Source organism: Delphinapterus leucas, chromosome X (genome assembly GCF_059928025.1).
Source record: "Delphinapterus leucas isolate spDelLeu-1000000601 "Yukka" chromosome X, BTC_Dleu_Yukka2, whole genome shotgun sequence".
NCBI lineage: Eukaryota > Metazoa > Chordata > Mammalia > Artiodactyla > Monodontidae > Delphinapterus > Delphinapterus leucas.
Window position 1 is genome coordinate 71,126,957 of NC_143150.1, and position 21,149 is coordinate 71,148,105.

The 21,149-nt window shown below is 54.0% G+C and overlaps 2 pseudogenes; both read left to right on the forward strand.

Moving 5' to 3' along the window:
• Positions 1-1,584: 1,584 nt before the first annotated feature.
• Positions 1,585-3,222, forward strand: LOC149744275 (uncharacterized protein CXorf49 homolog pseudogene; annotated as a pseudogene).
• A 9,853-nt stretch (positions 3,223-13,075) lies between these two features.
• On the forward strand, positions 13,076-20,653 carry LOC149744276 (uncharacterized protein CXorf49 homolog pseudogene; annotated as a pseudogene).
• The last annotated feature ends 496 nt before the right edge of the window (positions 20,654-21,149 follow it).

Genomic DNA, 21,149 nt, shown 5'->3' on the forward strand with positions numbered 1-21,149 from the left:
TTGACTGGTGTGTGTGCGTGTGCCCACGCACGCAAGTGATTTAACTTACAAATGTGAATCCAAAGCCATCGTTCTGCAACTTGCAGTTTGAAGTCAGGCGGATGCTTTCGAAAGCTGTGAGAATGGCCTGATGCATTCCGTTGGACTGCCACGCTTTATGCTACTGGATGCTAAGCCACGTTGCATTCATCCATTTCCTTACTGACGGGAATTTGGAGTGTTCCCAGTTTTTCCCATCACCAACACCCTTGTGCATGTGTTCTTGTACACTACAGGTACCAGCGTGTCTCCGGAAGAAGTACCAGGCAGCGGACTTGCAGGAGCATAGAGGAAATAGATTCTTTTTTCCTTCCTTTTAAAGATCTTGGGCTAAAAGCAAGGACTCTGGAGTCAGATTGATTGGTTTCAATCCTGCCGCTGATCCCCACGAGCCGAATGACCTTGGGCCAGTGGCCGAACCTCTCAGTGCCTGTTTCTTCACCGGTAAGAGGCCAGTAATAGTTGGTACTATAGTTAAAGGCGTGTCACGCGGATGCATTATTATTTACGCCCAGCGCTTAGAAGAGTGCCAGGCACAGAGTCCGTGCCAGCACTACGAGGCTTTCAATGGATTCTGCCAAATTACCTCCCAAATGCGTCTCTTGCACCACCGCCACAGGGGTTTGCTCCTAATCTCTCCCACCCTCGGAATGGTTAAGCTCTTTGAAGGTTGTCAACCTACTGTGTGAAACCCGATTCGTGGTTTTAGTTTACATCTCCAGGATCAGCGGTGGGGAGCATGTTTTGGGGTGTTACTGGCGATTTCCTCTTCTTTGAATTTGCCTCAGAGAGGGCGAAGGGCTGATGGAGCGAGGCCAACCCCAAGTCTATCCGGCAAACCCGCCTGCCAATAACGTCTGCTGAGCCACATTTGATGGAGCAGTTGAGACAGAGACCTTACAGAACGAAAATACGATCCCTTTGCTCTCTGGCCGACCCCTGATCACTGACTGCGGGACTCCTGTGCCCATTCTACTGTTGGGTCGTAAGGCTTGCCGTGGAAGGGAGGCTGGCAAATGCTTTCGGCGCGTGCTAGGCATCCAGCGCCTCCATCTTGACGTTTCATCCTCACCACCCCTGGAGCCCGGCGCCCTCACTCCCCGACGCCCTCGACCCCCTGTGTACATGGGAAACGGAGGCTCAGAGCTGTGACTCTAACCGGTAAGGGGAGGTGGGACAGGAGGAGGCGGGCCCAGAGGCTTGACAGAGGGAGGCACTCCCACCATCCCCTTCACCAGCCAACTGCCCGCACAGCCCACGGGCTTGGGAGCAAACCAGGGGCCCTCGACCCCATTGGTTAGGCTTCGAGGGGGCGGGCGAACAAGGCGCCCGCTGGTTGGCGGGGGCCGGACCAATGAGGAGGCTGCTGCGCGGGCGTGGGAGGCGCGCTGAAAGTGGCGCGTCCTTTCTTTTGAGGCGAGCTTGTGCGGCGCGTGAGGTGGCTGACGCTGCCTTCTGAGCGCCGCCCGCCTAGCCCGCCGTGACCGCGACCGCGACTCGGGCCATCGACCGTCGCCCCGGTTCCGGGGCCGCCCGGGTCGCGACATGAGCTCCCCGGATGAGGTGTATGTGTGGAGAAGGCGTGTCCGCCCAAAGGGCAGGGAGCGGGCCGGCGTCCGCGCGGCCGGCCCCGCAGTCTCGCGGGAACCCGACCCAGGTCCTGAGCCTGGGGAGCCGCGGAGCGGCGAGGGCGGAGGCGGCTTCCTGGACCCCGAGGGCTTCCAGTCGAAGCGGGAGATGCTGGAAGCGCGAGGGCCGGTGCTGTGGGGCCGCGAAGGCGGACCTGGCTCCCCAGATGACCACGCGAGGGACCTCCTGGACCTGATCGAGGAGTCTGAGGAGGCCGAGGAGGCCAACCTGCAGCAGCTGACCGACCAGGACATGCTGGGCGTCCGCAGATACCCAGACCCCGAGGGCTTCCGGTCTGAGCGGGAGATGCTGGAAGCGCGAGGGCCGGTGCTGTGGGGCCGCGAAGACCGACCTGCCTCCCCAGATGACCACGCGAGGGACCTCCTGGACCTGATCGAGGAGTCTGAGGAGGCCGAGGAGGCCAACCTGCAGCAGCTGACCGACCAGGACGTGCTGGGCGTCCTCAGGTACCCGTCCCCGGAGAGCTCCACCGCCTTCAAAGAGTCCACCGTGTTGACACTGCGCCTCGAGGCGAGTCCCGGCGGTCGAGGAGCGCCCGGCCAGAGCTGTGGGGAGGCGCCGACGGCTCCAGCCGGCCCTCTCCACCTCGGTGGGCCTGAAGCAGGCCGGGCCTTGGGGAACCCTAAGAGAGGCACTAAGCGTAGATTGAACGTGGATGCGGACCGCCAGCGGCGCTCCGCGGAAGGCCTAGCCTGGCTGCTGTCCGACTCCGAGTCCTCAGATGAATTCAGTGAGACACAGCTGATGACGGTGAGCACTTACCCCAGAGGAGGCCAGGCCAAGCCCAGCAGACCCGAGGATCCCGGGGACACTCCCAGACACTCGAAGTTCCAAGTCAGGGAGAATTTCCTTCACGTGACAGGCTCTTCCCTGTCCTCGGCTCCGCGAGGACTCTCTTCGGTTGTGGAAAGGCAGGGCGTGGGAGAGCAGGGCATCTCTTCCCTTAAGAAAATGCAGAGCGCGCTGTGGGGGAAGGGGGGCAGCAAGCCCAGCTACCCGGGAGCTGCTGCTGCTGCTGCTGCTTCTGTTTCTGCTGCTGCTGCAGTTGGCCTGCCGCGGGTCACTCCTAGGAAGAACGAAGCCCAGGAGAAGAAATCCGTCGTGGGAGCATCCAAACTTGCCCTGGGGGGAACCTTCCGTTCCCGGGGGCAGCGAATCTCGGCAACTCCTGTGGAACCGGCCACCTTCCCCCCAATCTCTGGTATTCCGCAGCCTGGGAGACCCAAGAGTTATACCTTGGTCCTTTCGGGAACCAAACAGTCCAAGCACAGCGACGCTGGGAAGAAATCCGTGGTCAGGTGGGCAAGGGAGTCTGAGGCGGTGGCGGGAGAAGATAAGGACCCAAATAGAGACCCAGCCCCAAAGGGCCAAGTGAGTAGGCCATGCTCCTCCTCTCTCCCCACTCTCCCCCCCCCACAGCAGCCAGGGCACACGTCTTCATCCATGCTGCCTCTGTCCACCCCTCAGGGGTCAGCATTGGGTGCCCCTCGGTCACTGGGTCCTTACGATGCCAGATCGGGCTCCTTTTCCTAGGGACAAACATTAAGGTAGCACGTCGGGTGTCCTGGGCCCGGTTCTCCACCCTTGGCCTCTTTCCAGCCTCCTCTGAGAGACTTGGGCTGGGATGGAAGGGAGGGCTGGTAGCTGAATTGGTTCGGAGGATCCCTTAAAAGCTTCCCCGGAAAGCCTAAGTATTTAGACTCACCAGCTTCCTGAATCCTCCTTCCTAGCTGTTCCCCAGACCTTCCTTGCAGGGGGCCTGGGCTTTCTCAGTGTCCCACTGTTGTCCCTAGATCAGCTCTGCCGGCTGCCCTGGGGCTGACTGAGGGAGAAAGTGCTAATGTTATCAGCCTTTCAATTCCCTTCCCAATTCCCTGCCTCACCCTGGCCCGAATCACACACTCTCTCTCTCTCTCTCTCTCTCTCTCTCTCTCTCTCTCTCTCACACACACACACTTCCTTAGTCCAAATCGGTGAGAAATTTTGTTTCAGCTGCTAACTCACAGGCCAGGGACATCTTGTCTGCGCATGCATCGTAGAAAAGCCAGGAGTGGCGACGTCAACACCCGAGGCCCTCAAGATCCAGGAAACTCAGAACCCTTGGCCCTGAACCAGGGAGAAGTCATGCCCAGGGGGCCTGCCCCCTCAGGTGAGTGTCGTGGGTTTGATATGAGGGGAGGGAAGAGGGGTTGAGGACAGAAACCTCTGCCTCTGTCTCGGCTGGGGCCACAGCCTTGCTCCCAGGCAGCTTCTCCCACAGGAGACGGGGTGCTGGCAGGGCTGGCCTTGAGCCACATCATCCTCTGTGTGGGGTTTGTGCGGCCGGGGTGATCGGTGGCAGTGCCCCAAACAGCTGCTCCGGGTGTAGACTTGCAGGGGAACAGCCTTTTCTGTTAAGTCCTGTTCGGCCACATTGCTCTCCCACGTGCTGGCTGTGGCTGCAGCTCTGGGAGGGTCGAATCCAGAGCCACATTGTTTGCGGACCACAATGGTGAAATGGCTGCCCCCGGGGAACAGGGGAGGCAGGCCCAGAGACAAGGTTCCGGCCGCTGGGGAGAGCAGGGGCGGCTGGTTGCCAGCAGAGGATGGTGCTGCCTCACCTCACTTTAGAGCCCGCTTGGCCCTTTCCACCTCACTGGGAGCCTGGGAAGCTGGATTGTGTGTCCTTTCCCTCTCAGGTGACCGGGAGCCACTTGACCATCCCCCAAGACCGGAAACGCAGCAGCAGCCACTGGGAACGCCCTGCTGTCTTTGGGTAATGCTTCCTCTGCATTCTGGAAATGCAGGCCCAAACTCGAGGGTGGGATCTGCGTCCAAGTTCAGCTGACATGTGTGGGCGACCCCTCCCCTGCCCCCATCACATACCCCACGGAGGGAGCCCACCTCCTTTCCACTGAGGAGCCCTTGCCAGTCTAACCACCCGGCTTTGGGGTGGAGGGCCCGGGGGAGAGGAGAAGTTGGAGGAGAGAGGAGACCAGAGTATACTAATCATTTCTCTTCCTCCTCTGTCTGCTGGCCTAGTGTCTCGAGCTAAAGAGAGAAGTAGACGAACTTAAGGAGCAACTTGGTATGAGGAACCAGGGCCGGAGAGCGGTGTCTTAGTGCAGAACCCGGGTGGGCACCTGGTGTGGGGGTGGGCTGCAGGTGCGGTGGGCCTGGCAGGGATGATCATCCCTGTGGGGAGGAGAAACTCTCAGGCCTGGCCCTGGAGCTGGCTGTGCACGTACAGCTGGGCGTGTGTACAAATAGCAAAGTACTGTCTGGACTGCATGCACACTTTGACAACCAGACCAGTCCTAGGGAATGTCCTTCTGATAGGACTTTTAGAGATGCCTCGTTGATTTTTCCCTTGAACTGCTGCTTGGTGTGGCTTCTAAGGTTCTTGTTGGATTGTTTGTTTGTGTGTGTGACAAGTTCTGAGTGGTTGTGGCACGGCCCACAGCATGAGAGCTGCTGGCACATTTTGTTTCCCTTTAGGAACCGGTTCCACATTCAATTTGGGTGGTGGGGAGTGATGAGGCCCAGAGCTCTTTGCATGGGGTCTGGAGGGGTTTCAGGTTTCAGGGCTGGGCGGTTCCTCACGGGGATGGGGGACAGGCTTCTATATCCCTGTGTCTGGAGCACCTGCTAATGCCTGTCCCTGTTGCAGCCGCCATGCAGTACCTGGCTGACAAGATGCAGACCCTTTGAAGTGAGTGTTACACACACCGTACCCCTTCCCACAGTCCTGGCTGTTGAGCAGGGCTGGGGGCTGGCCCTGACTTGAGGCTCTTCCCTGACTCTGCTGTTTCACAGGTTGAGCCCAGCGTCTTCCTGCAAGAGGAGCAGCTGGTACCTTTGGGGCCCTGGAGCTGTGGCCAAGCTCGTTCCCTCCTGTTCTGCCTCAGCTAGGGCTTCCTCTCCCCCTTGTTTTGCCCCCGCCCCGGCCCCAGTTTCACAGCAGTTTCCAATTAAAGTACCTCTCATATTCTGTGTTCTCCCTTCTCTCTGGAGGGGTAGGGGTTGGGGTCGGGGAAGGGGGCCGGGGCGGGGCGCTGCTCCACGTCAGAGCCTTTTCCAGAACGGTATCTCTGGCATCCTGTGGGGGGGACTCTGGGCCAGCCTCTGCTACCATCCCTGCAGTCAAGCCAGCGGAGTGCCACAGGTCTGGGTCCTGTGTGTGCTCTGCCTGGCCACATTGGCACGTCCTCCGTTTCCCCCGAAGGCCCTCTTCTAGTTCTCTCCAAAGCCCCCTCCTCCTCTAGGGTCTGGCGGTTCCCATTCATCTCTGCCATTCACCCTTCCCATCAGCAGGAACTCATGAGCCCCTTCCAGAGCTCCAATCTGGAAGCATTCACATCCTGCCTGCCGTAGCCAGCTGACCACCCTCCTCCAGCCGGGTCGTCTGTGCACCCTTGAGTGGAAATTGGCCCGTCAGGTTCTATGGCAAGTGTGGTTAGTCGCTCTGTGTTGTTGCATGGTCCCCGTCAAATACTCTTCCACCAGCCCCATGACACAGATTTTCCTGAAAATGATATTTCCATGTCCCAGCTCAATCTCCCAGACTGCCTCTTTAGGACACACGAGATTGATTCTGAACTCCATGTTCGAGTTCCCCCTCACTCGAGGTTGGGGAGCACTTCCTTCCCTCAGCCAGGACCCAGGGCTGTACCAGCCTGAGACTCAGAGGGACAGATTTGTGTTTGAGTGAGGCAAGGGTGGTTCTGCCTGACACCCTTCCCGAAAGACCGGTGTTTTACTACACAAAAGGGGGTATGATGGTCGATTGGCCATTCAAGGTTGGTGACTGTGTGTCCCTGTGTGTCAATAAAAGTAATCAGGGATAATCTCCCTTGAGGCAGAAAGATGTGATTCAGCGAGAAAAGGGAGTAGAGGCTGGTCCAGGTTCTGTAAGGCACTGAATGAGCAAAAGCAAGGGTCGGATCTGTTTTGTTCAAGGGTTGTCGTTAAATTCCCAAAACATAGGAGGGGGATGATGCAGAAGTCACCAAACCCCACGACAGGGTGTCGGGATGCTCGAAATATTGGATTCACTGGAGGTGGCTCTCGATCCTACTCTGTGATCCTATGATGTCTGACAACTACTGTGGGTGTGGATGGAATGAGATTGGGAAGGGTGGCTCCTCAGAGTAGCTCATCTTAGAATCAGGGGACCCATATATGTGGCCACCCAACATGAGCTACCCGGGATAGGGGCAGGATGGGCGCAGTGAGGATGGGAAGTAAGGAGTGACTGCACCTGGACAATGGGGAGCACTTGGGTCCACCCTTCCCCCATATTCTCACCCTGACTCCCTTCCAGAGTCCATGGCATGAGCTCAGGTGGACAGACCACAGGTGGGATGGGACAGTCACAGACCTCAGGTTCAGAAAAGAATGTTCGTGGGACTTAATCCTTCCCCTCAAACCCCTCCCTGGTGAAGGTGGGCTTGATTGCTTCCCAGGCCTCTGGCTGGATTCCTAGAATGTACCCAGTGCCCCACCCAGCCTGTACCAGGCTTATGTTCTAGCCCCTCTTGCTCCGGCACTGCTCCCCACTGAGCTGAGGCCATTACCAATGAGTGTGTGTGCACTTCGAGGAAACGGAGCTAGCTTAGACCTTGGACCTGCCTCTGACCAGTAGAGACAGTCATTCCAGGTCATGTGTCCCTGCAGACACTCTGGAGAGAGTGAAGCTAACTACAGGCTGGAGACAGCCATCACAGGAACTCGCTTCCCAGTGCACACTATGGATGTCAATAGAATGTTAACATGAATGTTAATAGAAACCCTATTCATAGTCACCCCAAACTGAAAGCAATCAAGATGTTATTCAAGAGATGATCGAATAAAACCATACATCTATAAATGAAACATTTTTAACAGTACAAAGGAAGGAACTCTTGATACATGCAACAACTTGGATGAATCGCGAATGCATTATGCTAAATGAAAGAAGCCAGTCTCAAAATGTTACATACTGTGTGATTGTGTTTGTATAATATTTGGAAAAGGTAAAACTATAGGGATGGGAAACAGATCACCAGTTATCCGAGGTTTGGGATGGGGGAGATGGTTTGACTACAAAGCAGCAGAATGAGGGAGATTTGGGGGCTGATGGAACTGTTTTGTATCCTCATTGTGGTGATAGTTACACAAACCTGTCCATGTGTTAAAACTCATGGTACTGAAAACAAAAAAGTTAATTTTACGATGTAATAAATCAAAATATATGTAAGTAAAAAAATTAAATGTGTCATACATAAAGGCTTGGGAATCATAATGGCATGCAAAATAGTACCAGCATTCTCAAAAGTGACATTGAAAGTCAGAAAGCTTTTCAGCCTGAAATTATATATCAGCTATCAAATAAGCATGAAATTAAAAGTAATATTAAAGGTAATATTTGTTCATGCAAAGTCTTAAAAGAAATTATCACCCATGGTACCTGGAGAATGAGTCCCATCAAAACACTGTGGTAAACCAAGAACAATGAAGACATTAGTTCTAGGAAGCAGAAGATCCCACTTAGGGGTTTGGTAAAGCAGTGTTCTAGGAGCAACACTCTAGGCAACCAATAAAGATTGAACCTGGGTCCAGGAAAGTGATTTCCAACAACAAAGGAATGGACATAGTGGAAGACTGAGAAAATATTGCCAATAGGCCTATGACAGAAATGTAAGCTCTTGAGGGAAGGAACGTCATCAGTTTTTCTCAGTGATGTAGCACCATGTGTTAGAACAGCACCATGTGTTAGAACAGTACCTTGTAAGCCCTCAATAGAGAATTGTTAAGTGGAAAGGAGAGAAAGAGTGAATGAGAAGAGAGGAATTTGAGACAGCAAGTATACATCGACTCTTAAGGAGTTTTTATGTGAAGGGGAGCAGAGAAAAATGGTGTAGCTTGAAGGGAAATTGGAATCAAATGAAGGTTTTCTTTAATTGGGAGAAACGACAACATACTTGTATGCTGATAGGAATGATCCAAACTAGAGAAAAATATTTATGAATGAGGGAAGTTTGTTTCTGATTGCCTGTATACTCTCAGTGAAATGGGAAGCAAGGTCATCAGGTGAGAGCGAAGGTGGTCCATGATCAGCAAGTACCCCCTCAACTTCCCCGGATCATCTTGTGATCTTCTTCTTTCTTTTAAATTTTTATTTATTTATTTATTTTTTTGGCTGCGCTGGGACTCTGTTGCTGCGCGCGGGCTTTCTCTACTTGCGGTTAGCAGGGGCTACTCTTCGTTGTGGTGCGCGGGCTTCTCATTGCAGTGGCTTCTCTTGTTGTGGAGCATGGGCTCTAGGCACGCAGGCGTCAGCAGTTGTGGCACGCAGGCTCTAGAGCACAGGCTCCAGTAGCTGTGCCGCACAGGCTTAGTGGCTCCGTGGCATATGGGATCTTCTGGGACCGGGGATCGAACCCGTGTCCTCTACATTGGCAGGCAGATTCTTAACCACTGTGCCACCAGGGAAGTCCCGTGATCTTCTTGTATGGAATTTTTCATAATAAAGTGCTGTGAAAAATTAAAAAGAAGTGCTTTTGTTCATTAAAAGGTATGATAAAAAGAGTGAAGGCAAGCTAAAAACTAGAAGATATTTACGTAACATGAAATCATCAGAGGATTAAAGTATAGAATACATAAAGAACTTCCACAAATAAATATGCAAACAACCCAAGTGGAAAATGGGCAAAAGACACTAAATGAACACCTCATAGACAAGACAATCCCCACGGCCAAGCATATGAAAAGCTGCTCAATATGATTACTAATATTATTACTAATCAAGAAATTGCAAATTAAATCTACAATGAGACACCATTTCACTATCACAAGATTGACAACAATTTTGTACTTTGTTAATATCAAATGTTGATGAGGATGTGGAACAGTTAAACACTGTTGATAGGAGTAGAAATTAGCATGACCGCATTGTAAAAACTCTGGCATGATCTAGTAATGTTGGAAATCTTCTTTCCCTATGAGATGACAATTTTAGTCCTAAGTATGAGCACTGGAACACAGCTTCCCAGCCATTTTATTCTATGGCTCACACAGAAAATGATGATTGTATGGCATACAGGAGTCAGAGGACAAAGTTGTTCAGGGCCAGAACCAAGCGGTCCAGGGGCTGCTGTCTGGCTGTCTCTGGAGATGAAGGCCTCAAAGTCCCAGGTCCAAAGTTGGAAAGCTCTGCCCTGGAAGGCTCTTGTACGTGGGCACCAGGAAACATGCGCCAGAATGTTTATAGTAGCACTATGAATAATATCTGCCCAAATGGAAACAACCCAAATTACCCATTGACAGTAGAATGGATACATAGGTTGAGATACAGTGGATTCTTGTTATTTGTAGATTCCATACTTGCAAATTCCCCTATTTGCTAAAATTCATTTTTAACCACAAATCAGTACCAGAGTGCTTTCCTCCTCATTCGAGAGAGCTGTGAAAAATTTGAGTTGGTGGAATATGTTCCCAACAGAGGTCCAACAAGGTGACTCTCTGCCTTCTGGTTTCAGTCTCAGACTGCAAGCAAGTGTCCTTTTCATGATTTATTTGGTGCCACATAGTTTGCATTTTTGTGCTTCTTTGTTGCTGATTTCATACTTAAAGATGGCCTCCAAGCTTAGTGCTGAAGTATTGTCTAGTGTTCTTGAGTGCAAAATGACTATGACGTGCACTCAAGAAAATATGTGTGTTACATAAACCTTGTTCAGGCATGATTTATAATGCTGTTGGCTGTGAGGTCAATGTTAATGAAGCAATAATATTTCTATTAAATAGAGTCTTTAGACAGAAACAGACATGAAACATGATTACGCAGTGATCAGTCGATGAAAATGTTGTGACCAGCGGATGGTAGGAACTTGAAATTATATTTCCCTTAGGAGCAATGTTTCAGGATTGCCTAATTCAGTGTTCATGGCAACTTTATGGACTGCAAATAACTATCATGATAATGAGAGTCTACTGTATATTCATTTGGTGGAACAGTGTACAGCAATGAAAATGAACAATTGCCTGCCACATGCGACAACAGGGATGAATCTCAGTTACACAGTATCGCACGGGAGAAATCAGAAACAACACAGATGATTCCATTTACATAAAGACCAAAGGATGCAGCAAAACCAACGTTGTTAGGAATATGAACCTATGTAGAAAATAACTAAAGAAAAGGAAGGGAATGATGAAGACAAAGGATAGAGGTTACTTCTGAGGGGTGAAGGGAAAGGAATTGGAGCTTCCATGCAAGGAACTCCTAAGGTTATGGTGACGTTTGAAAAAACACTGCTATGAAAGTTTACTGAGGGAATGAATGACTCCCATATCTGTATCTCTCTCCAGCTTTGACCCCTCACTGGTGTTCCAGAACCAAATTTCTAAGTGCATTCTGGCTAATTCCACCTGCATGTCCTATAAGAAACACAACTTTAATGTATCCAAAATCCCATCATTTCCCTCCCAATCTTTCTTTTACTTCCTGTGTCCTTATGCTCCCCACCACAAAGTCACTCAAAACGGAAATGTTAGTCATCTTTGACTTCTGCTTCCTTGTGGTGGCCATAGAAACATGCCCCTCCGATCCACTGCAGGGAACATAGTAGATTGGCAAGTGCCAGCTGCCACCTCTCTGGCACCACCATTGTTTGTGCCAAGATCCCACATCCTCTGGGTAGCTCCCAGCCAGTGACTGAGCATGGCAGGGGCATACTGCTTCAGGACAGGGACTCCTCTAAATGGCAGCTGTAGGTTGGGGACTCCACATGAGCCTGAACAAACCAAACTAAACTGAACGAAAGTTTACTGTTAGAACGAAACTGCATCAGAGATTCTTCTTATCTGACCCTCCTTTCCCCCACGTCTCTCTTACAGACGTCAGACCCGCATCGCACCCTGGAGAAGAAGACTCATTCCTGCTCCTTCTCCTTTATCCTTCACATGCCATTCTCCCATCATGTTCGTTCATGTCCAATCATGCCTTGGTGTCCGTATTTTTGGAGAGCCCAAACTAACAAAAGTGGTACCAGGAGTGGTCTGAGAAGTTAGCTATAAGATGGGGTTTATGGACCAGCTCACTCACTGCCCAAATGACAAAAAGCGTACCATTTTGAGTGTTATGTGGGGCATGGATAATCTCTAGCACAAGGTTACCTCCTGATTCCTTAAGGTTTTATCCATACGTACCTTGAAAACTATCCCAGTGGAGGGTCTTACTTGTGGCCTGTGAGATGATTCAGGCCTTTGAATGGTAGGGAGGGCACTATGTCTATAGGGAGGGCAGAGGCGGCTGTTCATCACTGTTATACTGGCGCCCTGCAAAGACATAATGAGAAACTAAGGGACATTACCAAACAGTTAAGGGCCAAGTGTAAGATTGATGGGGTTTTCTTGGTGGCTTACAAAATGCCCTCGCCTCCTGCAGAGACAGCTGAGTAGCTCACAGATTATGTGATAACAATAAGTGCAGAACTCCAGACACGTACACATCCTTGACAAACACAGGCCTGTTATGGGAAGGTCAGGGCCCTTTTTGGAAAAACTTCAGACTCTGAAATGTAGGCCGGGTATATTGGCATGGATGTCTCCAAACGTTGGCTTATCGGATCCAAACGTCCTGAGGCCTCAAAGCTTGCAGGGTGGCCCTTCCTCCCCTAGCAAGAGCTAACACATGCCCTGTGCTGGTAGATGCTACAGAGTCTGCTCCCCCACAAAGTGACAGACGCCTCTCCCAGGGAAACCCTCATCTCTTCTCCATAAACTCACTTGGATAGGCCGAGCCTGATAAGGGGAAAAAGAAATTATACACCAAGAAATAACAAGCCTGGACTGGCAGGAGCAGGGCAGTATCCCTGGGATTGGATTTTGAGGGTGCTGGATCAAGTGGACAGGAATATAAGAGTGGATAAGCAAGTTTTACTGAGCGGAGGCGCTTTCTCATGCCATGGGATTTAACACACGGGCAAGGACTCCAGGAGATGGAGGAAATTCACTGCCAGACTGGCCCTTTGAAACTTTGAGAAAGTGATGGCCCATAAGGAGAGAAGTGGAAATGCCTGCCTTGGATTGGCAGATGGCAGAGGAAGGAACAAAAAGGTTGAGTGATGCTAGAACGGACAGAAAAGGTGAGGCCAGTCACATGGCCTCATGGTTATGTCCCACTGTAGGGCTGAGAGGACACATCACTCACCAAAGCCATCAGGAGTGTTCTGGTGAGAGGGGCCCCAGCATCACTAGAAGTTTGCTGGTTGCTCCCCTCTGCAGGCCAATGCCAATGATGGAAGGAAAGTGGTCCCGACCTGGGCTCATTACCACCCATGGGAGCCAACGAATTCTGACATAATAGAGGGCAGAGGGCAGCTCTTAACCAAGAGATGCCAGCAGACCACATTTCCAGTAACGACCAGCAAGGTCATAGGGGCAGTCAAGAGTGCCTGCTTGACCGGCAGAAAGCTGAGAAGATGGCGCAGACAGCATGGCTCCCTAGGGGCAACTACAGCCAGCAAAAGGCAAGAATGCAAGAGAAGGAGGGCCATCATTCCGCTACAAAGCCACAGTCTCCTGCTCAGTTCCTGGTCCTGAGCCAATTCAGAGACTGGCCCCACTGAAGAGGTGGATGAGTCCTGAGGAGGAAGGATCCAGAAACAAGGCAGTGGGTTATGACCGTCCCTAAAGAGAATGACTGCCATTTCTCAGGTGACTGTACCCTGAGGCTAGAAAAAGACCCAGACACTTCTACTACTACTGGACACAGCATCTGAGCTGACATTGATCCAGGAGGCCCAAAGTGTCGTGATGGGGCCTCATTACAATGGGGCTTCTGAGGCCCTGACATTAAAAGGAGCTGGGAATGGAGACCGGTTCACAGTGAGCTGAAGGGGTCCCTGGACCAAAATAGCGGTCATTTCTCCAGTCCCCAAGCTGATAATGATAAGTGATACACTTGGCAGTTGGAGCAATGACTTCCACATTGGGTCACTGCTCTGTGGGGTAAGAGCTATCCCGGTGGGGAAAGCCAAGAGGAACCTCTGACACTGGCTCCCACCCCAGGCCAAGAGAGTAAGTCAAAACCAGTATTGGATCCTGGTGAGCATAGGGGGCTAAAGCAGAGATTAGTGACATCATTGGAGACGTATGGGATGCAGGGGAAGAGGAGGTAGGAGAGCCACAGGGACGAAGAGAGTGGAGAAGGTGAGAAGAAGTTCTGGGAGTCTCTCTCTGGGGGAGGGAGGAAGGGAATGGAAATGGTGAGAGGGAAGACGGAGGCTTCCACTGAATCCACTGGTAATGTTTCCTAGGGTGCTGGTGGATGCAGGAGATTTTGCTATATCCTTCCTTATCCATTTTAACATATTTGAAATAGCACACCGTGACTTAAAAAGTCACTGGGAGAAGTGGAAGCGGGCGGTATCCACAAACGGGCAGGCACCATCGGGGGCAGGCTCGAGGAGGAGGATTGCAGATTTACAGTGCACCCAATCTCCCCTGCTCTGAAACTTCTCCAGCATGGCCAGCTTCTCAGGTGCAGACCCAGAAAACTGGGCCTTTGAGTTCCACAGGCAAGAGGGTTTCAGACACCCCAGGACTCTCCAGGACGTCAGCCAGAGCAGGATGCAGGAGAGAGAGGTGACTGAAGACAGAGGAGTATGAACGGGAAGGAGCAGAAGGAAGGTATGGGAGGAATGGAGCGGTGTCAGAGTAGGAGTGGGGTGGCAGACAAGGGAAATTCTAACACCCATGGGCCGTATAGAAACCAAGGGAGGCACCACTCCCCAGACATCAGTACTGCTCAGCTCAGGGGAACTGAGAACTGACAGTTCCAAGAAAAATTGAGAGACACCTGGCTATCCACACCCACCGCCATCACAACTGGTAGGCCTTGGTTGTGCGTCCTTCAAAACTTTGAAACATACTTGTACATATACTTAAATGAATTCTCATATATTACATAGGATTGACTGGTGTGTGTGCGTGTGCCCACGCACGCAAGTGATTTAACTTACAAATGTGAATCCAAAGCCATCGTTCTGCAACTTGCAGTTTGAAGTCAGGCGGATGCTTTCGAAAGCTGTGAGAATGGCCTGATGCATTCCGTTGGACTGCCACGCTTTATGCTACTGGATGCTAAGCCACGTTGCATTCATCCATTTCCTTACTGACGGGAATTTGGAGTGTTCCCAGTTTTTCCCATCACCAACACCCTTGTGCATGTGTTCTTGTACACTACAGGTACCAGCGTGTCTCCGGAAGAAGTACCAAGCAGAGCACTTGCAGGAGCATAGAGGAAATAGATTCTTTTTTCCTTCCTTTTAAAGATCTTGGGCTAAAAGCAAGGACTCTGGAGTCAGATTGATTGGTTTCAATCCTGCCGCTGATCCCCACGAGCCGAATGACCTTGGGCCAGTGGCCGAACCTCTCAGTGCCTGTTTCTTCACCGGTAAGAGGCCAGTAATAGTTGGTACTATAGTTAAAGGCGTGTCACGCGGATGCATTATTATTTACGCCCAGCGCTTAGAAGAGTGCCAGGCACAGAGTCCGTGCCAGCACTACGAGGCTTTCAATGGATTCTGCCAAATTACCTCCCAAATGCGTCTCTTGCACCACCGCCACAGGGGTTTGCTCCTAATCTCTCCCACCCTCGGAATGGTTAAGCTCTTTGAAGGTTGTCAACCTACTGTGTGAAACCCGATTCGTGGTTTTAGTTTACATCTCCAGGATCAGCGGTGGGGAGCATGTTTTGGGGTGTTACTGGCGATTTCCTCTTCTTTGAATTTGCCTCAGAGAGGGCGAAGGGCTGATGGAGCGAGGCCAACCCCAAGTCTATCCGGCAAACCCGCCTGCCAATAACGTCTGCTGAGCCACATTTGATGGAGCAGTTGAGACAGAGACCTTACAGAACGAAAATACGATCCCTTTGCTCTCTGGCCGACCCCTGATCACTGACTGCGGGACTCCTGTGCCCATTCTACTGTTGGGTCGTAAGGCTTGCCGTGGAAGGGAGGCTGGCAAATGCTTTCGGCGCGTGCTAGGCATCCAGCGCCTCCATCTTGACGTTTCATCCTCACCACCCCTGGAGCCCGGCGCCCTCACTCCCCGACGCCCTCGACCCCCTGTGTACATGGGAAACGGAGGCTCAGAGCTGTGACTCTAACCGGTAAGGGGAGGCGGGACAGGAGGAGGCGGGCCCAGAGGCTTGACAGAGGGAGGCACTCCCACCATCCCCTTCACCAGCCAACTGCCCGCACCGCCCACGGGCTTGGGAGCAAACCAGGGGCCCTCGACCCCATTGGTTAGGCTTCGAGGGGGCGGGCGAACAAGGCGCCCGCTGGTTGGCGGGGGCCGGACCAATGAGGAGGCTGCTGCGCGGGCGTGGGAGGCGCGCTGAAAGTGGCGCGTCCTTTCTTTTGAGGCGAGCTCGTGCGGCGCGTGAGGTGGCTGACGCTGCCTTCTGAGCGCCGCCCGCCTAGCCCGCCGTGACCGCGACCGCGACTCGGGCCATCGACCGTCGCCCCGGTTCCGGGGCCGCCCGGGTCGCGACATGAGCTCCCCGGATGAGGTGTATGTGTGGAGAAGGCGTGTCCGCCCAAAGGGCAGGGAGCGGGCCGGCGTCCGCGCGGCCGGCCCCGCAGTCCCGCGGGAACCCGACCCAGGTCCTGAGCCTGGGGAGCCGCGGAGCGGCGAGGGCGGAGGCGGCTTCCTGGACCCCGAGGGCTTCCAGTCGAAGCGGGAGATGCTGGAAGCGCGAGGGCCGGTGCTGTGGGGCCGCGAAGGCGGACCTGGCTCCCCAGATGACCACGCGAGGGACCTCCTGGACCTGATCGAGGAGTCTGAGGAGGCCGAGGAGGCCAACCTGCAGCAGCTGACCGACCAGGACATACTGGGCGTCCGCAGATACCCAGACCCCGAGGGCTTCCGGTCTGAGCGGGAGATGCTGGAAGCGCGAGGGCCGGTGCTGTGGGGCCGCGAAGACCGACCTGCCTCCCCAGATGACCACGCGAGGGACCTCCTGGACCTGATCGAGGAGTCTGAGGAGGCCGAGGAGGCCAACCTGCAGCAGCTGACCGACCAGGACGTGCTGGGCGTCCTCAGGTACCCGTCCCCGGAGAGCTCCACCGCCTTCAAAGAGTCCACCGTGTTGACACTGCGCCTCGAGGCGAGTCCCGGCGGTCGAGGAGCGCCCGGCCAGAGCTGTGGGGAGGCGCCGACGGCTCCAGCCGGCCCTCTCCACCTCGGTGGGCCTGAAGCAGGCCGGGCCTTGGGGAACCCTAAGAGAGGCGCTAAGCGTAGATTGAACGTGGATGCGGACCGCCAGCGGCGCTCCGCGGAAGGCCTAGCCTGGCTGCTGTCCGACTCCGAGTCCTCAGATGAATTCAGTGAGACACAGCTGATGACGGTGAGCACTTACCCCAGAGGAGGAGGCCAGGCCAAGCCCAGCAGACCCGAGGATCCCGGGGACACTCCCAGACACTCGAAGTTCCAAGTCAGGGAGAATTTCCTTCACGTGACAGGCTCTTCCCTGTCCTCGGCTCCGCGAGGACTCTCTTCGGTTGTGGAAAGGCAGGGCGTGGGAGAGCAGGGCATCTCTTCCCTTAAGAAAATGCAGAGCGCGCTGTGGGGGAAGGGGGGCAGCAAGCCCAGCTACCCGGGAGCTGCTGCTGCTGCTGCTGCTTCTGTTTCTGCTGCTGCTGCAGTTGGCCTGCCGCGGGTCACTCCTAGGAAGAACGAAGCCCAGGAGAAGAAATCCGTCGTGGGAGCATCCAAACTTGCCCTGGGGGGAACCTTCCGTTCCCGGGGGCAGCGAATCTCGGCAACTCCTGTGGAACCGGCCACCTTCCCCCCAATCTCTGGTATTCCGCAGCCTGGGAGACCCAAGAGTTATACCTTGGTCCTTTCGGGAACCAAACAGTCCAAGCACAGCGACGCTGGGAAGAAATCCGTGGTCAGGTGGGCAAGGGAGTCTGAGGCGGTGGCGGGAGAAGATAAGGACCCAAATAGAGACCCAGCCCCAAAGGGCCAAGTGAGTAGGCCATGCTCCTCCTCTCTCCCCACTCTTCCCCCCCCCCACAGCACCCAGGGCACACGTCTTCATCCATGCTGCCTCTGTCCACCCCTCAGTGGTCAGCATTGGGTGCCCCTCGGTCACTGGGTCATTACGATGCCAGATCGGGCTCCTTTTCCTAGGGACAAACATTAAGGTAGCACGTCGGGTGTCCTGGGCCCGGTTCTCCACCCTTGGCCTCTTTCCAGCCTCCTCTGAGAGACTTGGGCTGGGATGGAAGGGAGGGCTGGTAGCTGAATTGGTTCGGAGGATCCCTTAAAAGCTTCCCCGGAAAGCCTCAGTATTTAGACTCACCAGCTTCCTGAATCCTCCTTCCTAGCTGTTCCCCAGACCTTCCTTGCAGGGGGCCTGGGCTTTCTCAGTGTCCCACTGTTGTCCCTAGATCAGCTCTGCCGGCTGCCCTGGGGCTGACTGAGGGAGAAAGTGCTAATGTTATCAGCCTTTCAATTCCCTTCCCAATTCCCTGCCTCACCCTGGCCCGAATCACACTCTCTCTCTCTCTCTCTCTCTCTCTCTCTCTCTCTCTCACACACACACACACACACACACACACACACACACACACACACTTCCTTAGTCCAAATCGGTGAGAAATTTTGTTTCAGCTGCTAACTCACAGGCCAGGGACATCTTGTCTGCGCATGCATCGTAGAAAAGCCAGCAGTGGCGACGTCAACACCAGAGGCCCTCAAGATCCAGGAAACTCAGAACCCTTGGCCCTGAACCAGGGAGAAGTCATGCCCAGGGGGCCTGCCCCCTCAGGTGAGTGTCGTGGGTTTGATATGAGGGGAGGGAAGAGGGGTTGAGGACAGAAACCTCTGCCTCTGTCTCGGCTGGGGCCACAGCCTTGCTCCCAGGCAGCTTCTCCCACAGGAGACGGGGTGCTGGCAGGGCTGGCCTTGAGCCACATCATCCTCTGTGTGGGGTTTGTGCGGCCGGGGTGATCGGTGGCAGTGCCCCAAACAGCTGCTCCGGGTGTAGACTTGCAGGGGAACAGCCTTTTCTGTTAAGTCCTGTTCGGCCACATTGCTCTCCCACGTGCTGGCTGTGGCTGCAGCTCTGGGAGGGTCGAATCCAGAGCCACATTGTTTGCGGACCACAATGGTGAAATGGCTGCCCCCGGGGAACAGGGGAGGCAGGCCCAGAGACAAGGTTCCGGCCGCTGGGGAGAGCAGGGGCGGCTGGTTGCCAGCAGAGGATGGTGCTGCCTCACCTCACTTTAGAGCCCGCTTGGCCCTTTCCACCTCACTGGGAGCCTGGGAAGCTGGATTGTGTGTCCTTTCCCTCTCAGGTGACCGGGAGCCACTTGACCATCCCCCAAGACCGGAAACGCAGCAGCAGCCACTGGGAACGCCCTGCTGTCTTTGGGTAATGCTTCCTCTGCATTCTGGAAATGCAGGCCCAAACTCGAGGGTGGGATCTGGGTCCAAGTTCAGCTGACATGTGTGGGCGACCCCTCCCCTGCCCCCATCACATACCCCACGGAGGGAGCCCACCTCCTTTCCACTGAGGAGCCCTTGCCAGTCTAACCACCCGGCTTTGGGGTGGAGGGCCCGGGGGAGAGGAGAAGTTGGAGGAGAGAGGAGACCAGAGTATACTAATCATTTCTCTTCCTCCTCTGTCTGCTGGCCTAGTGTCTCGAGCTAAAGAGAGAAGTAGACGAACTTAAGGAGCAACTTGGTATGAGGAACCAGGGCCGGAGAGCGGTGTCTTAGTGCAGAACCCGGGTGGGCACCTGGGGTGGGGGTGGGCTGCAGGTGCGGTGGGCCTGGCAGGGATGATCATCCCTGTGGGGAGGAGAAACTCTCAGGCCTGGCCCTGGAGCTGGCTGTGCATGTACAGCTGGGCGTGTGTACAAATAGCAAAGTACTGTCTGGACTGCATGCACACTTTGACAACCAGACCAGTCCTAGGGAATGTCCTTCTGATAGGACTTTTAGAGATGCCTCGTTGATTTTTCCCTTGAACTGCTGCTTGGTGTGGCTTCTAAGGTTCTTGTTGGATTGTTTGTTTGTGTGTGTGACAAGTTCTGAGTGGTTGTGGCACGGCCCACAGCATGAGAGCTGCTGGCACATTTTGTTTCCCTTTAGGAACCGGTTCCACATTCAATTTGGGTGGTGGGGAGTGATGAGGCCCAGAGCTCTTTGCATGGGGTCTGGAGGGGTTTCAGGTTTCAGGGCTGGGCGGTTCCTCACGGGGATGGGGGACAGGCTTCTATATCCCTGTGTCTGGAGCACCTGCTAATGCCTGTCCCTGTTGCAGCCGCCATGCAGTACCTGGCTGACAAGATGCAGACCCTTTGAAGTGAGTGTTACACACACCGTACCCCTTCCCACAGTCCTGGCTGTTGAGCAGGGCTGGGGGCTGGCCCTGACTTGAGGCTCTTCCCTGACTCTGCTGTTTCACAGGTTGAGCCCAGCGTCTTCCTGCAAGAGGAGCAGCTGGTACCTTTGGGGCCCTGGAGCTGTGGCCAAGCTCGTTCCCTCCTGTTCTGCCTCAGCTAGGGCTTCCTCTCCCCCTTGTTTTGCCCCCGCCCCGGCCCCAGTTTCACAGCAGTTTCCAATTAAAGTACCTCTCATATTCTGTGTTCTCCCTTCTCTCTGGAGGGGTAGGGGTTGGGGTCGGGGAAGGGGGCCGGGGCGGGGCGCTGCTCCACGTCAGAGCCTTTTCCAGAACGGTATCTCTGGCATCCTGTGGGGGGGACTCTGGGCCAGCCTCTGCTACCATCCCTGCAGTCAAGCCAGCGGAGTGCCACAGGTCTGGGTCCTGTGTGTGCTCTGCCTGGCCACATTGGCACGTCCTCCGTTTCCCCCGAAGGCCCTCTTCTAGTTCTCTCCAAAGCCCCCTCCTCCTCTGGGGTCTGGCGGTTCCCATTCATCTCTGCCATTCACCCTTCCCATCAGCAGGAACTCATGACCCCCTTCCAGAGCTCCAATCTGGAAGCATTCACATCCTGCCTGCCGTAGCCAGCTGACCACCCTCCTCCAGCCGGGTCGTCTGTGCACCCTTGAGTGGAAATTGGCCCGTCAGGTTCTATGGCAAGTGTGGTTAGTCGCTCTGTGTTGTTGCATGGTCCCCGTCAAATACTCTTCCACCAGCCCCATGACACAGATTTTCCTGAAAATGATATTTCCATGTCCCAGCTCAATCTCCCAGACTGCCTCTTTAGGACACACGAGATTGATTCTGAACTCCATGTTCGAGTTCCCCCTCACTCGAGGTTGGGGAGCACTTCCTTCCCTCAGCCAGGACCCAGGGCTGTACCAGCCTGAGACTCAGAGGGACAGATTTGTGTTTGAGTGAGGCAAGGGTGGTTCTGCCTGACACCCTTCCCGAAAGACCGGTGTTTTACTACACAAAAGGGGGTATGATGGTCGATTGGCCATTCAAGGTTGGTGACTGTGTGTCCCTGTGTGTGAAT